The sequence below is a fragment of the Procambarus clarkii genome, chromosome 87, assembly GCF_040958095.1.
Source record: "Procambarus clarkii isolate CNS0578487 chromosome 87, FALCON_Pclarkii_2.0, whole genome shotgun sequence".
Taxonomy (NCBI): domain Eukaryota; kingdom Metazoa; phylum Arthropoda; class Malacostraca; order Decapoda; family Cambaridae; genus Procambarus; species Procambarus clarkii.
The window spans coordinates 1311384-1329784 of NC_091236.1; the positions used below are offsets into that span (position 1 = coordinate 1311384).

At 40.5% G+C, this 18401-nt stretch overlaps 1 protein-coding gene across 1 annotated transcript in view; it reads right to left on the bottom strand.

The window, feature by feature from the left end:
- Window positions 1–7661, bottom strand: part of LOC123746941 (carbohydrate sulfotransferase 11) — a 118656-nt gene extending 110995 nt beyond the window's left edge. The window contains exon 1 of the mRNA XM_069317265.1: window positions 7528–7661. The gene's annotated coding sequence lies outside the window, so the exon portion shown is untranslated. The remainder of the gene's footprint in view (window positions 1–7527) is intronic.
- Window positions 7662–18401: the final 10740 nt, after the last annotated feature.

Genomic DNA, 18401 nt, shown 5'->3' on the forward strand with positions numbered 1-18401 from the left:
TGGGTGTTGACCCGGTGGGTGTTGACTGGTGGGTGTTGACCCAGTGGGTGTTGACCGTTGGGTGTTGACCCGGTGGGTGTTAACCCGGTGGGTGGTGACTGGTGGGTGTTGACCCGGTGGGTGTTGACCGGGGGTTGTTAGCCGGGGGGTGTTGACCGGTGGGTGTTGGCCCGGGGGTTGTTCGTCGGGGGGTGTTGGTCGGGGGGTGTTGACCGGTGGGTGTTGGCCGGGGGGGTGTTGGCCGAGGGGTGTTGACCAGTGGGTGTTGACCCGGGGGTGTTGACCAGTGGGTGTTGGCCGGTGGATGTTGACCGGGGGTGTTGACCCGGTGGGTGTTGACAGGGGGGTGTTGACCGCTGGGTGTTGACGCGGTGGGTGATGACCGGTGGGTGTTGACCGTTGGGTGTTGACCCGGTGGGTGTTGACAGGGGGGGGGGTGTTGACCGTTGGGTGTTGACCCGGTGGGTGTTGACCCGGTGGGTGTTGACTGGTGGGTGTTGACCCAGTGGGTGTTGACCGTTGGGTGTTGACCCGGTGGGTGTTAACCCGGTGGGTGTTGACTGGTGACTGGTGGGTGTTGACCCGGTGGGTGTTGACCGGGGGGTGTTGACCGGGGGGTGTTGGCCGGGGGGTGTTGACCGGGGGGTGTTGACCCGGTGGGTGTTGACCCGGTGGGTGTTGACTGGTGGGTGTTGACCGGGGGGTGTTGCCCGGGGTGTGTGTTGGCCGGTGGGTGTTGGCCGGGGGGTTTTGACCGGGGAGTGTTGACCAGTGGATGTTGACCGGTGGGTGTTGACAGGGGGGTGTTGACCGGTGGGTGTTGGCCGGGGGGTGTTGACCGGGGGGTGTTGACTGGTGGGTGTTGACCGGGGGGTGTTGACCAGCTTGAGACCGGCCGGGAGGAGGCTGCATGAACGGGCAGTGTTGATACCTCGTGTCGCACTCTTAATTTGTTTTGTTCTCTTGTTAGAATACATTACTTGCACAAAAAACAAATCCACAAGGGCCATGACGAGGATTCGAACCTACGTCTAAGAGCATCCCCACACTGCCTTAATCGACTGAGCTACGACATGATAAAAGAGATTTAACCAGAAGATCTACTGAACTTACTTGGTTCCTGCAGCCTCTCCGAGACACAAACCAGGGTTTTACACAACTCCCCCATACACTCGAGCTATGTCAATAGGCTGTTCTACTTTTTCACCCAGACTTCATTACATTATTGTTCATTGGTGCATCACACTATTGTGGTTTCTGCGTGAGTGTGACATTTCTAGCATTTTCCCATTAGTTATCTTACATTGGAGGCGAGTAGTTTCTGTGTCCGGGTACTAGTAACCTGGGTACACTACACTATTTGGAAGCACACACACACACACAGTGGGTGCTCGGGGTGGGCCTACGCTCCAAATGGCCCTTGTTTACACACACACACGACGGACATATTTTGTAATTAATTTGTTCACTTGATATTAAAATATGTTATCTGTGCAGACAAGCATTAGTGACGACAAGTTGGTGCAGACAAGTATTGATGCAGACAAGAATTGTTGCAGAAACGAATTAGTGCAGACAAATATTGGTGCAGACAAGTATTGGTGCAGACAAGTATTGGTGCATACATGTATTGGTGCAGACAATTATTGCTGCAGACAAGTATTGATGCAGGCTAGTGGTGCTGCAGACAAGTAATGGTGCAAACAAGTATTGGTGCAGACAAGTGGTAATGCACACAAGTACTGGTGTACACAAGTGGAGATGCAGTTAAATATTGGTGCAGAAAATTATTGGTTCAGACAAGTAGTGGTACCGACAAGTATTGGTGCAGACAAGTGGTGGTGCAAACAAGTATTGGGACAGACAAGTATCGGTGCAGACAAGTAATGGTGCAGTCAAGTATTGGTGCTGACAAGTATTGGTGCAGACAGGTATTGGTGCAGACAAGTATTGATGCAGACAAGTATTGGTGCAGACAAGTATTGGTGCAGACAGGTATTGGTGCAGACAAGTATTGATGCAGACAAGTGTTGGTGTAGACAAGTATTGGTGCAGACAAGTATTGGTGCAGACAGGTATTGGTGCAGACAAGTATTGATGCAGACAAGTGTTGGTGTAGACAAGTATTGGTGCAGACAAGTATTGGTGCAGACAGGTATTGGTGCAGACAAGTATTGATGCAGACAAGTGTTGGTGTAGACAAGTATTGGTGCAGACAAGTATTGGTGCAGACAGGTATTGGTGCAGACAAGTATTGGTGCAGACAAGTATTGGTGCAGACAAGTATTGGTGCAGACAAGTATTGTTGCAGACAAGTATTGGTGCAGACAAGTATTGGTGCAGACAAGTGTGTGAAAATAAATAGTTAGTAGTTAGAAACAGTTGAGTGATTGACAGTTGAGAGGCGGGACGGAAGAGCTGAGCTCAACCCCCGCTAGCACAACTAGGTGAATACATGTATGGTCTCCCTCCCTACCTTACATATATGGTCTCCCTCCCTACCTTACATGTATGGTCTCCCTCCCTACCTTACATTCCCTTAAAACCAAGTCTAGTGCCCTTGAGGAGATACCAACTTTAATTTACAAAAAAGCCTCCAGATCTTTAGCCTCTGCTATTGCATTGCTCTTCAACAAGTCACTTGAACTCCAAACCTTTCCAGATGTTCTAAAAAAAGCGAGAGTGACGCCTGTCCACAAATGTGGTAATCCCACAGATGTCAACAACTACAGACCTATATCAATCCCCCCAAACTTGTCAAAAAATTTTGAAAAACTAATCTATAAACAGCTTTACTCTTATCTAGCCAAACACAATATACTTAGCCCTTGCCAATATGGCTTCAGACCCAAAAAAAGCACTAACGATGCACTTATTAGTATGCATAACTCGATTCATACAGCTCTTGATAAAAATGAGTTCCCTGTTGGGTTATTTGTGGACCTGCGTAAGGCTTTTGACACTGTCAACCACCAAAACCTTCTTCTTAAATTACATCATTATGGAGTCAGAGGACGCTCCCTGCAATACCTTAAGTTTTACCTTACTGACAGGCTCCAGTATGTTTCTGTGAATAATTCAATTTCTCCCACCCTACCCATCAACATTTGTGTTCCTCAGGACAGCATACTTGGCCCTCTCCTCTTTGTCATCGACATTAATGACCTTCCAAATGCCTCCCAACACCTCAAACCAATTCTATTTGCTGACGACACAACCTTCATTTACTCCAGTCCTGACCCCCTTGCTCTAAATGCCACAGTAAATACTGAGCTAAATAAAGTCCATCTTTGGCTAACTGCCAACAAACTCACCCTTAACATTGACAAAACTTTCTATATTCTGTTTGGCAATAAATCCTCTAATCAAATAAATCTCAAAATAAACAATACCCAAATTTGTAACAAATTAGATGGCAAATTCCTTGGCATTCTCATTGACCACAAACTGAATTTCCAGGGACACATTCTAAATATATCAAAAAAAGTTTCAAAAACTGTTGGCATTCTTTCTAAGATCAGATATTATGTACCCCGCCCTGCCCTGGTGACTCTCTATTACTCCCTCGTCTATACATATCTCAACTATGGTATTTGTGCTTGGGGTTCTACTACCCAAAATCATTTACGTCCTCTAATTACTCAACACAAAGCTGCTATTAGGACAATATCCAACTCTGGCCCCAGACATCACTCGGTACCCCTACTCAAATCTCTGAATATGTTAGACATTAAGTCACTGCACATTCTCTCATGTGTATTATACATATATAAAACGCTAAACTGTAATGCCAATCCTGACCTCAAAAGCTTCATAGAAGGTTGTAACAGAACCCATGAGCACCACACCAGAAATAAATACAGTTTTGATATTCCTAGAGTACGACTTAATCAAACTAGAAATGCTCTACAAATCAAAGGACCCAGATTGTGGAATGACCTTCCCAACCATGTTAAAGACTGTACCTCTCTCAACCAGTTTAAGATAAAAACGAAGCTATACCTAATAAATTCCCTGTAACCTACCTTACCCTTCTATTGTCAACCAATGTCTGTTTTTTTTTTTTTTTTTTTTTTTTAAAGAGCGCTGTTTGTCGACATAATTGTATTTGTGCTGCTTTTTCATCTATGTTTTCATTTCTTGTTTTCATTCTACTCATTATGCTCAATTAGTATTAAGCTTTAGTCATTTAAGTTTTAATGCCCGAAATGCTTTGCGTAATAGTGGCTTTAGGCATAGTATGTACTAGCTCTAACTATTTATCCATCACTCTTTGTAAAATCTCTTTTATGTATGTACCTTACCTAAATAAACATTTTGATTTGATTTGATTTGACATGTATGGTCTCCCTCCCTACCTTACATGTATGGTCTCCCTCCCTACCTTACATGTATGGTCTCCCTCCCTACCTTACATGTATGGTCTCCCTCCCTACCTTACATGTATGGTCTCCCTCCCTACCTTACATGTATGGTCTCTCTCCCTACCTTACATGTATGGTCTCCCTCCCTACCTTACATGTATGGTCTCCCTCCCTACCTAACATGTATGGTCTCCGTCCCTACCTTACATGTATGGTCTCCCTCCCTCCCTACCTTACATGTATGGTCTCCCTCCCTACCTTACATGTATGGTCTCCCTCCCTACTTAACATGTATGGTCTCCCTCCCTACCTTACATGTATGGTCTCCCTCCCTACCTTACATGTATGGTCTCCCTCCCTACCTTACATGTATGGTCTCCCTCCCTACCTTACATGTATGGTCTCCCTCCCTACCTTACATGTATGGTCTCCCTCGCTACCTTACATGTATGGTCTCCCTCCCTACCTTACATGTATGGTCTCCCTCCCTACCTTACATGTATGGTCTCCCTCCCTACCTAACATGTATGGTCTCCGTCCCTACCTTACATGTATGGTCTCCCTCCCTCCCTACCTTACATGTATGGTCTCCCTCCCTACCTTACATGTATGGTCTCCCTCCCTACTTAACATGTATGGTCTCCCTCCCTACCTTACATGTATGGTCTCCCTCCCTACCTTACATGTATGGTCTCCCTCCCTACCTTACATGTATGGTCTCCCTCCCTACCTTACATGTATGGTCTCCCTCCCTACCTAACATGTATGGTCTCCGTCCCTACCTTACATGTATGGTCTCCCTCCCTCCCTACCTTACATGTATGGTCTCCCTCCCTACCTTACATGTATGGTCTCCCTCCCTACTTAACATGTATGGTCTCCCTCCCTACCTTACATGTATGGTCTCCCTCCCTACCTTACATGTATGGTCTCCCTCCCTACCTTACATGTATGGTCTCCCTCCCTACCTTACATGTATGGTCTCCCTCCCTACCTTACATGTATGGTCTCCCTCCCTACCTTACATGTATAGTTTGGTCCCCTATAGCGGGTAAGCGTGTAGCTTTACTCGAGGAAAATTACACAATTCTAATTTTCTTTGAAGAATTAAATAAATTCTTTTGTGTTTATTTGTTAGTACAAAATCATCGTCACTATGATCTGCGTATTGTATTGATAGTTAGAAAATGGTGTTACGCCACCAATTACCTCTTATGTCACGAGCACACTGTTATTTACACAGCTTGCTCTCAAGTTATAGCTATTAGTTATGGCACTTGTTAGCTGTCAAGTCACCAGCTAGGTATCATGTTACCAGCTAGGCGTCATGTCATGTTGCCAATTAGATGTTATGTCACGAGCTGGCTGTCATGTTACCAGGTTGCTCTCATGTCACAAGCAAGCTGCCATGTTACCTGCTGGGTGTCATGTCAGCTGCTAGCTGTCATGTCAGCAAGTAGCTGTCATGTCACCAGTTAGATATCATGACACCAGGTAGCTGTCATATCAGCAGCTAACTGTCATGTCACCAGTATGCTGTCATATATCCAGCTTGCTGTCATGTCAGCAGGTATCTGTCATGTCACCAGGTAGTTGTCATGTCAGCAGGTAGTTGTCATGTCAATAGGTATCTGTCATATCAACAGGTAGCTGTCATATCAGCAGGTAGGTGTCATGTCAACAGGTAGCTGTCATGTCACCAGGTAGCTGTCATGTAAACAGGTAGCTGTCATCTCAGCAGGTAGCTGTCATGTCAACAGGTAGCTGTCATGTCAACAGGTCATGCCAGCAGGTAGCTGTTATGTCAGCAGGTAGCTGTTATGTCAGCAGGTAGCTGTCATTTCAACAGCTAGTTGTCATGTTAGCAGGTAGCTGTCATGTCAGCAGGTAGCTGTCATGTCAGCAGGTAGCTGTCATGTCAGCAGGTAGCTGTCATGTCAGCAGGTAGCTGTCATGTCAGCAGGTAGCTGTCATGTCAACAGGTAGCTGTCATGTCAGCAGGTAGCTGTCATGTCAGCAGGTAGCTGTCATGTCAGCAGGTAGCTGTCATGTCAACAGGTAGCTGTCATGTCAGCAGGTAGCTGTCATGTCAGCAGGTAGCTGTCATGTCAGCAGGTAGCTGTCATGTCAGCAGGTAGCTGTCATGTCAACAGGTAGCTGTCATGTCAACAGGTCATGCCAGCAGGTAGCTGTCATGTCAGCAGGTAGCTGTCATGTCAACAGCTAGTTGTCATGTTAGCAGGTAGCTGTCATGTCAGCAGGTAGCTGTCATGTCAGCAGGTAGCTGTCATGTCAGCAGGTAGCTGTCATGTCAGCAGGTAGCTGTCATGTCAGCAGGTAGCTGTCATGTCAACAGGTAGCTGTCATGTCAGCAGGTAGCTGTCATGTCAACAGGTAGCTGTCATGTCAGCAGGTAGCTGTCATGTCACGAGGTAGCTGTCATGTCAGCAGGTAGCCGTCATGTCAGCAGGTAGCCGTCATGTCAGCAGGTAGCTGTCATGTCAACAGGTAGCTGTCATGTCAGCAGGTAGCTGTCATGTCAGCAGGTAGCTGTCATGTCAGCAGGTAGCTGTCATGTCACTAGTTAATTGTCATGTCACCAGGTAGTTGTCATGTCAGCAGATAGCTGTCATGTCACTTGTTAATTGTCATGTCACCAGGTAGCTGTCATGTCAGCAGGTAGTTGTCATGTCACCAGGTAGATGTCATGTCAACAGGTAGTTGTCATGTCAGCAGGTAGTTGTCATGTCACCAGGTAGCTGTCATGTCAACAGGTAGTTGTCATGTCAGCAGGTAGTTGTCATGTCACCAGGTAGCTGTCATGTCAACAGGTAGTTGTCATGTCAGCAGGTAGTTGTCATGTCACCAGGTAGCTGTCATGTCAGCAGGTAGTTGTCATGTCACCAGGTAGCTGTCATGTCATCGGCTAGCTGTGATGTCACCAGGTAGCTCTCATGTCAGTAGGTAGCTGTGATGTCACCAGCTAGCTGTCATGTCACCAGGTAGCTGTCATGTCACCAACTAGCTGTCATGTCACCAACTTGCTGTCATGTCACCACCCAAGTACGCGAACATTTCAGCTGGATGACTGAACAAATACCTGAACTTTGTCTTCGTCATTGTCACTGAGGAAAGATTAAAAATACAACAGTGTTATCCTTACCGTTTCTAGCAGTTGAAGACTCCTGTTACTGGTGGCCGCTTACACAGCAGCAGCAGCAGTGTGTGGGGGCAGGTCAGATGGGCAGCGACACACGAGAGCGGTGTGTGGAGGGCACACTATGTGGTCAGCCACAGACAACACCTGTGTTCTGGTGAGCACTGGCACCACCACTTCCCCCACAAAGACAAATATCTCCACACTTGTGAATCTGCTGATTCACTGCCTGTCTCCTCACAGTGTGCGGTGCTGCCTCGCGCACTTTCAGCCACGAGTTACATTTATGGTTTACTTAAGGTTAAGGACCTGCCCGAAACGCTATAGTATATAACGTGTTACTAATTTCTTCTTCCCCCTTCAATTTCATTCTATATCAGTTATCATACAATGAAATTGGACTGTTAAGTTTATGACAGTCAACTTGACTGTTATCTACACCGTGTACTGAAGATATGAACGACTAGATCATTCTCACTCAGCAGTGAATCCATCGTCAAATGGTGGTGGCTTGGCCAGAATGTAACCCTCACAACGTATGTCTCCTCATAACTCTATGTACTTTCTTGTAGATAGATAAGGAAAGACAATGAATAAATAACATTTGTTAACATTCAGAATATTTTTGCATAATGTGTTCTAATATCTATACTTTCTATCTATTTTTTGTGATCCCTATACCTTGTATATATTTTTTGTAAGTCTATATACTCAATCTATTTTTGTGTTGTTCATATCTTGTATCTATACTTATAACGTCTATTCCTTGAATCTATTTTTGAAATATCTATAGCTTGTATCTGTTTTTGTAATATGTATACCTTGTATCTATACTTTGTAATGTTTGGTTAAATACGACGGCATTGCTGGCGTTTATGATCTTCTAGTGTAAATTAACTCTCTATGCTGCTAAGTATTTTCTTAGTGTCAGTATTAAGAACAATCAAATTACCAAAATTCATGGTAAAGAAACTCTAGTAATTATTGAAGGATTTATTTTCTACAACGTTTCGTTCAACTTAGGAACACCACGAAACATTCTACAACATTTCGGTCCACTTCAGGTAAAGAATGAATACATAAGGTGCAATTTTGCGTTAAATACACATGTGAAAGGGGTGAGGTTGCGTGCGGAGACTTTATAGTCGAAGGAGTATTGAGACAATCAAACATAGGGTAAGGAGTAGGGGAAATAAGGTAGGAATAAGGGAAAGGGCCAATCAATATTGGGTCAGGCGTTGCGTTAAAGTATGGTGGTAAAGTACTCTTGGTGGGCGGGAAGACCTGGGTAGAGCAGTCGTCGTTATCCAGTGATGTTTGGTGAGATCTGGGTCTGAGTGTCGGCAAAGTAGGGAAGTCGTTATTCTATATATTTAGAGTGGGTCTTTTCTCTCTTATATGTATAGCTTTCAGTACTTGCAGTTTCTGTGGTCAGTGGTGGCTGCCAGGAGTGTTGTATTATCTACTAGCATGTTCCTAGTGAGTGTTGTGTTATGTACACTTTGCGTATGATGAATACACCACACACCAGAGAATGAGGAGACGACGACGTTTCGGTCCGTCCTGGACCCTTATCAAGTCGATTGTGATGGGAGCGAGAGGAGTGATCGTCTCCTCATCTTCTGACGTGGGGTTTAGTCATCATATCTTCAGCCACGGTATTGTGACTCATTGTCTGCACTTCGCATATGGTTTCTAGGAGTACCATCTTGTAGATGCCTGGCCAGTCGTCTCGAAAGTTTTGTCGTGGTCATACGAATATAAGTAGATCCAAGGTGACATCCTTCATTGCGGCATATAAATTGGTATACCACGTTGGCTTTTTGGAGAGGGTTGTATTGTTTATTGGGGCTGTTCTTAAGTATTTAACCAGCGGTTCTTTTTGTATTTTAGTATATATATAATTCCATTCTTTGGTCTGGGGCTGTCGGTTTCACTCCAATTGAAATTATTATTTTAATTACTCTTTCATCTGTTTTATACTGTGAGCTCATGGTGGGTTTGTAATAGAGTTTTATGGGGGGGGGGGGTTGTTTGCTGTCGTGTTTATTTTTCTCAGTTATACCTTTTTTCAAAATATCTTCTGATATGGGAGTTGACTTCTCTATTCGTGTACCTGTTGTTTGTTAATACTTGAAGGCGTCTGTCCACTTCCTTGTGGATGTTGTGCCGGTCAGAACAATGTGTAAGGGCTTTGTGTGTAAATAAGTTTATCACACTAGTCTTATGTCTGTCTTTAATATCTATAAATTGTATCTAATTATACAATAGATAGATGACAGCAGATTAGGCCCCCTAATTGTTGGCGAATCTGAGGTCTACAACGAGCTTTTTCTTTACCAGCTGGGTCAGCAAGCGTCTTTACTTGATTAAACTCCAGTGCATCAGGCAACTGCTAGACCTTGCACTTGGCGATGCTGCACAAGGTTTTCTTGAAACTCACAAGGTTGGTCAACACGTGCCTGGCTGCTGGTATTCCTGACATGATAGGTCCTTCTTATTTGGTGTTTCCATCTGGACACATAATAAGACGGATGGGTGAATCAGTGCAATTGTTGTTGACAACACTGACGTCTCGTTGCCAAGGCTGTCACGAGAATAGTCAGTCAGCAAGAGCTGCAATGGTCTGTAGTATACATCACCATTTCTTCTACCATTGTCAGAAGAGCTACAATGCTCTGTAGTATACATCACCATTTCTTCTACCATTGTCAGAAGAGCTGCAATGCTCTGTAGTATACATCACCATTTCTGTCTTTTTTACCCATTCATCCTATCATACTTCAGAGGTGAATCCCAGTGACTCCTTGGTGAACACAAACCCACCTCAAGTGAAGTGTCCAGCAAGGCGATCCTCTAGCTCCTCTTCTTTTCTGCTTAGTTTTAAACGAAATAACTAAAGGTTTGTTCAGTGAGTTCAATCCTTAAACCCATCCAAGTGAAATAGTCACCTCAGACCCAAACATCATATTAGGAGTTCATATAATGAGGTCCGTAGACAGCACTCTCCTCGGGGCTCCTCTCGGGTCAAACTCCATTGCTGAAATACTTGGGAAGAATAAAACAGACCCATTAAGGATGGAAGATAGGATTGGCGAAATCTATGCCGTGATGCACTTTATCTTCTCACAAGATTCTCATCCTTTCCAACGCTAACCTATTTCTTGAGGTTTGCCCCATCCTACAGCAGCTCTAAGCTTGAAGAATCTTCTATGCAAGAAGATTACAAATTCTTGAGGCAATTCACATAAGAATAGAGCGACCTACCATGAACACCCAAATCGCGGAACTATTTACTCTACCCACCATGAGAGTAAGGACAAGACAAGAACATATCGATGCCAACACAGAAGACAATGTCCAACATAATAGGCCAATTACACTGGATTAATCTTTGTGTTTAGATAGGAGCTGCCTCGTATTGGCCAATAAGCCTTCTGCAGCCTCTATGTTTCACCTCACATTTATCCCTTATGTATCCCCCCATGTTTTCACCTTTATTGTATTATCTCCTGACCCAGTGCGGGTATAAAATCAACTAGTATTGTAAGATCTGTTCACTTGAGAATGAACCATGGAGGTTCGAGACGTTGTGCAAATTATAAATAAGTGTAATACACTCTATAGTAAATCACTTCTTTTCTTCACCTTAAAAGTACGAAAATGAGTTTTGGAGAACTCCTATTTCAATTAAGCCCTGATGCTAAGAAAATAGTTAGAGGGATAGAAGCCCTAAACCAGAAAATAATAAATACAGAATATGCGGTCATATTCAATGAAACATGTTTGAAACTTTTCAAACCAATTAATTCATGAAAAGCCAACTTTTCATGAATTAATTGTTTTTCGACTACCTAACCTACCTAACCTAACCTAACCTAACTTTTTCGGCTACCTAACCTAACCTATAAAGATAGGTTAGGTTAGGTAGGGTTGGTTAGGTTTGGTCATATATCTACGTTAATTTTTACTGCAATAAAAAAAAAATTGACCTCATACATAATGAAATGGGTAGCTTTATCATTTCATAAGAAAAAAATTAGAGAAAATATATTAATTCAGGAAAACTTGGCAACTGATGCCACGCAACTGGTATGTACAAGACGCCTTAATCCACTTGACCATCACGACCGGACAAAATGAGGTGATAGCCGAGGCTATTTGAACCACCCCACCGCCGGCACTCGGATAGTAATCTTGGGCATAGCATTTTACCAAATCACCTCATTCTTTGGGGCACACGTGAGGAACACAAATGCGAACAAGCCTGAATGGTCCCCAGGACAATATGCAACTGAAAACTCACACCCCAGAAGTGACTCGAACCCATACTCCCAGATGCCACGCAACTGGTATGTACAAGATGCCTTAATCCACTTGACCATCACGACCGGACAAAATGAGGTGATAGCCGAGGCTATTTGAACCACCCCACCGCCGGCACTCGGATAGTAATCTTGGGCATAGCATTTTACCAAATCACCTCATTCTTTGGGGCACACGTGAGGAACACAAATGCGAACAAGCCTGAATGGTCCCCAGGACAATATGCAACTGAAAACTCACACCCCAGAAGTGACTCGAACCCATACTCCCAGATGCCACGCAACTGGTATGTACAAGACGCCTTAATCCACTTGACCATCACGACCGGACAAAATGAGGTGATAGCCGAGGCTATTTGAACCACCCCACCGCCGGCACTCGGATAGTAATCTTGGTTTTCAGTTGCATATTGTCCTGGGGACCATTCAGGCTTGTTCGCATTTGTGTTCCTCACGTGTGCCCCAAAGAATGAGGTGATTTGGTAAAATGCTATGCCCAAGATTACTATCCGAGTGCCGGCGGTGGGGTGGTTCAAATAGCCTCGGCTATCACCTCATTTTGTCCGGTCGTGATGGTCAAGTGGATTAAGGTGTCTTGTACATACCAGTTGCGTGGCATCTGGGAGTATGGGTTCGAGTCACTTCTGGGGTGTGAGTTTTCAGTTGCATATTGTCCTGGGGACCATTCAGGCTTGTTCGCATTTGTGTTCCTCACGTGTGCCCCAAAGAATGAGGTGATTTGGTAAAATGCTATGCCCAAGATTACTATCCGAGTGCCGGCGGTGGGGTGGTTCAAATAGCCTCGGCTATCACCTCATTTTGTCCGGTCGTGATGGTCAAGTGGATTAAGGCGTCTTGTACATACCAGTTGCGTGGCATCTGGGAGTATGGGTTCGAGTCACTTCTGGGGTGTGAGTTTTCAGTTGCATATTGTCCTGGGGACCATTCAGGCTTGTTTGCATATATATATATATATATATATATATATATATATATATATATATATATATATATATATATATATATATATATATGTCGTACTTAGTAGCCAGAACGCACTTCTCAGTCTACTATGCAAGGCCCGATTTGCCTAATAAGCCAAGTTTTCCTGAATTAATATATTTTCTCTAATTTTTTCCTTATGAAATGATAAAGCTACCCATTTCATTATGTATGAGGTCAATTTTGTTTTATTATATTTAAAATTAACGTAGATATATGACCGAACCTAACCAACCCTACCTAACCTATCTTTATAGATTAGGTTAGGTTAGGTAGCCGAAAAAGTTAGGTTAGGTTAGGTTAGGTAGGTTAGGTAGTCGAAAAACAATTAATTCATGAAAACTTGGCTTATTAGGCAAATCGGGCCTTGCATAGTAGGCTGAGAAGTGCGTTCTGGCTACTAGGTACGATATATATATATATATATATATATATATATATATATATATATATATATATATATATATATATATATATGTCGTACCTAGTAGCCAGAACGCACTTCTCAGCCTACTATGCAAGGCCCGATTTGCCTAATAAGCCAAGTTTTCCTGAATTAACATATTTTCTCTAATTTTTTTCTTATGAAATGATAAAGCTACCCATTTCATTATGTATGAGGTCAATTGTTTTTTATTGGAGTTAAAATTAACGTAGATATATGACCGAACCTAACCAACCCTACCTAACCTAACCTAACCTATCTTTACAGGTTAGGTTAGGTTAGGTAGCCGAAAAAGTTAGGTTAGGTTAGGTTAGGTAGGTTAGGTAGTCGAAAAACAATTAATTCATGAAAACTTGGCTTATTAGGCAAATTGGGCCTTGCATAGTAGGCTGAGAAGTGCGTTCTGGCTACTAGGTACGACATATATATATATATATATATATATATATATATATATATATATATATATATATATATATGTATATATATATATATATATATATATATATATATATATATATATATATATATATATATATATATATATATATATATATGTCGTACCTAGTAGCCAGAACATAGTTCTTGGCCTACTATGCAAGGCCCGATTTGATTAATAAGCCAAGTTTTCCTGAATTAATATATTTTCTCTAATTTTTTTCTTATGAAATGATAAAGCTACCCATTTCATTATGTATGAGGTCAATTTTTTTTTAATGGAGTTAAAATTAACGTAGATATATGTCCGAACCTAACCAACCCTACCTAACCTAACCTAACCAATCTTTATAGGTTAGGTTAGGTTAGGTAGCCGAAAAAGTTAGGTTAGGTTAGGTTAGGTAGGTTAGGTAGTCGAAAAATAAATATTTCCTGAAAACTTGGCTTTTTAGGCAAATCAGGCCTTGCATAGTAGGCTGAGAAGTGCGTTCTGGCTACTAGGTACGACATATATATATATATATATGTCGTACCTAGTAGCCAGAATGCACTTCTTGGCCTACTATGCAAGGCCCGATTTGATTAATAAGCCAAGTTTTCCTGAATTAATATATTTTCTCTAATTTTTTTCTTATGAAATGATAAAACTACCCGTTTCATTATGTATGAGGTCAATTTTTTTTATTAGAGTTAAAATTAACGTAGATATATGACCGAACCTAACCAACCCTACCTAACCTAACCTAACCTATCTTTATAGGTTAGGTTAGGTTAGGTAGCCGAAAAAGTTAGGTTAGGTTAGGTAGTCGAAAAACAATTAATTCAGGAAAACTTGGCTTATTAGGCAAATCGCGCCTTGCATAGTAGGCCGAGAAGTGCGTTCTGGCTACTAGGTACGACATATATATATATATATATATATATATATATATATATATATATATATATATATATATAAATATATATATATATATATATATATATATATATATATATATATATATTTATATATATATATATATATATATATATATATATATATATATATATATATATATATATATATATATATATATATATATATATATATATATATATATATATATATATATATATATATATATATATATGACAATGTCAGACCACGGAGGAAAATGAAACAGGAAATTTCCTTAAGTACTTTCGTATATTAAATACATCTTCAGAAGGAATGATTTTACAGATCGAGTGATGGGTATAAATAGGCAGGAGAGAGTGGTGAAGTGGGGTGAGGTACAATACTTGGACAACGCAGACGGCCCATTGGCCCATCAGATGCACCCAATTGGCCCATCCGATGTAGCTCAATGGCCCATCTGATACAGCAGACATACAAGCATAATACATAGGTAATTATAACATAAAGAGGTAAATATATACAATGAATTAGTGAGACAAATGTTTTTTAATGATCCTACTTAAATCGCCCTTTAGCTGATCTATTAGAAATGGATCTAAGTTATATAGACCACTGCTAATATTCAAATTACTTTCTTTGGTGATCTGTATCAAAGCAGATTCAATTATGTTTCTGTTATAGGTGCTTTTACAATTTGTTATTGAAGAAGCACTCTCCCAATCAATTTGGTGAGCTTTTCTGACAAATGCACAAACAAAGCATTAGACAATTGGCCATGTCTTACAGAGTATTTATGTTGCGATATTCTACATTATAAATCTTTAGATGTTTGCCCGACATAGAACTTATTACATTCCTTACAAGGTATTTTATAAATGACGCAATTATCACTACGAGGGCTGTTCCTAACTAATAGCTTACCAACAGTGTTTTCGTAGCTAAACATTACATCTATATTAAAAAGTTTCAAGGCCTTGACAATATTCTCAAACCCAGAGAAATATGGTAAACATAACACATTCTTTGGGCGAATCCTTTCACTGCATACATTATTATAATATGTACGACGTGCTTTGTTACGACAAACTTCCAAAAAATTCATTGGGTAACAAAGCTTAAGACCAATCGAATCAATATTCTTAAATTCTTCGTCTAAGAATTCTGGCCTCACAACTCGAAGAGCTCTTAGATACATTGAAGAAAAAATTGACTTTTTTACATTGTATCAACAAACAAAATAATATGAATAATCACTGGCAAATGAAAAGTTACGTTAAGACAAGTGAGTTACAGTGATAGCAAAATAAAGTATTAATGGAGCTGGAATATTGGCTTCGAGCTGCCACCTCCCTTAGTACACGAAAGCCAAGGCTTAGTCTACCAGCGAGAAATGTCAACTGCAAGGAGCACTGAGATATTCTGACGATACTGGAGCACTGCAGCCCAGATATCGACTTGTGGTTGAGGGCGGAGGGCAGGTGCGACGGGACACCAGCCAATCAGCGACAGGCATGCAAAGGACGAGTAGTTTGCTGGTTACGGCGGTGGTAGCTAGCAGGTGTCACTGTGTGCTAGGTACGATTTGCTCTCTGGGCAAAACGTTTGGCGATACTTGCTGGACGTATCTTCTATATTATCTTGTATATTTACGTACTTTGTAGGGAAGAGCAGGCTCAATCTCACTTGAAAGAGATTATCGTCACAATATATATATATATATATATATATATATATATATATATATATATATATATATATATGTCGTACCTAGTAGCCAGAACATAGTTCTTGGCCTACTATGCAAGGCCCGATTTGCCTAATAAGCCAAGTTTTCCTGAATTAATATATTTTCTCTATTTATTTCTTATGAAATGATAAAGCTACCAATTTCATTACGTATGAGGTCAATTTTTTTTTATTGGAGTTAAAATTAACGTAGATATATGACCGAACCTAACCAACCCTACCTAACCTAACCTAACCTATCTGTATAGGTTAGGTTAGGTTAGGTAGCCAAAAAAGTTAGGTTAGGTTAGGTTAGGTAGTCGAAAAACAATTAATTCATGAAAACTTGGCTTATTAGGCAAATTGGGCCTTGCATAGTAGGCTGAGAAGTGCCTTCTGGCTACTAGGTACATATATATATATATATATATATATATATATATATATATATATATATATATATATATATATATATATATATGTCGTACCTAGTAGCCAGAACTCACTTCTCAGCCTACTATGCATGGCCCGATTTGCTCAATAAGCCAAGTTTTCATGAATTAATTGTTTTTCGATTACCTAACCTTCCTAACCCAACCTAACCTAACTTTTTCGGCTACCTAACCTAACCTGACCTATAAAGATAGGTTAGGTTAGGTTAGGTAGGGTTGGTTAGGTTCGGTCATATATCTGCGTTAATTTTAACTCCAATAAAAAAAATTGACCTCATGCATAATGAAATGGGTAGCTTTATCATTTCATAAGAAAAAAAATTGAGAAAATATATTATTTCAGGAAAACTTGGCTTATTAGGCAAATCGGGCCTTGCATAGTAGGCTGAAAAGTGTGTTCTGGCTACTAGGTACGACATATATATATATATATATATATATATATATATATATATATATATATATATATATATATATATATATATTTATATATATATATATATATATATATATATATATATATATATATATATATATAAATATATATATGTCGTACCTAGTAGCCAGAACTCACTTCTCAGCCTACTATGCAAGGCCCGATTTGCCTAATAAGCCAAGTTTTCCTAAATTAATATATTTTCTCAAATTTTTTTCTTATGAAATGATAAAGCTACCCATTTCATTATATATGAGATAAAAAAAATTTATTGGAGTTAAAATTAACGTAGATATATGACCAAACCTAACCAACCCTACCTAACCTAACCTAACCTATCTTTATAGGTTAGGTTCGGTTAGGTAGCAGAAAAAGTTAGGTTAGGTTAGGTTAGGTAGGTTAGGTAGTCGAAAAACAATTAATTCATGAAAACTTGGCTTATTAGGCAAATTGGGCCATGCATAGTAGGCTGAGAAGTGCGTTCTGGCTACTAGGTACGACATATATATATATATATATATATATATATATATATATATATATATATATATGTCGTACCTAGTAGCCAGAACTCACTTCTCAACCTACTATGCAAGGCCCGATTTGCCTAATAAGCCAAGTTTTCCTGAATTAATATGTTTTCTCTAATTTTTTTCTTATGAAATGATAAAGCAACCCATTTCATTATGTATATGGTCCATTTATTTTTATTGTAGTTAAAATTAACGTAGATATGTGACCGAACCTAACCAACCCAACCTAACCTAACCTAACTTATCTTTATAGGTTAGGTTAGGTTAGGTAGCTGAAAAAGTTAGGTTAGGTTAGGTTAGGTAGGTTAGGTAGTCAAAAAAACATTAGTTCATGAAAACTTGGCTTATTAGGCAAATCGGGCCTTGCATAGTAGGCTGAGAAGTGAGTTCTGGCTACTAGGTACGACATATATATATATATATATATATATATATATATATATATATATATATATATATATATATAATGCACAGACTACCCTATTCCAGTAGCTGAAGTTTATAACTTTTTAGACACTCAACCCACCAGGGGACTCGAATGTTGGATATTTCCAACACCGAATACAACATTGTTGTATTCTCATTACTTATTACTAACCATACTAATTATTGTAGTAAGTAAAATT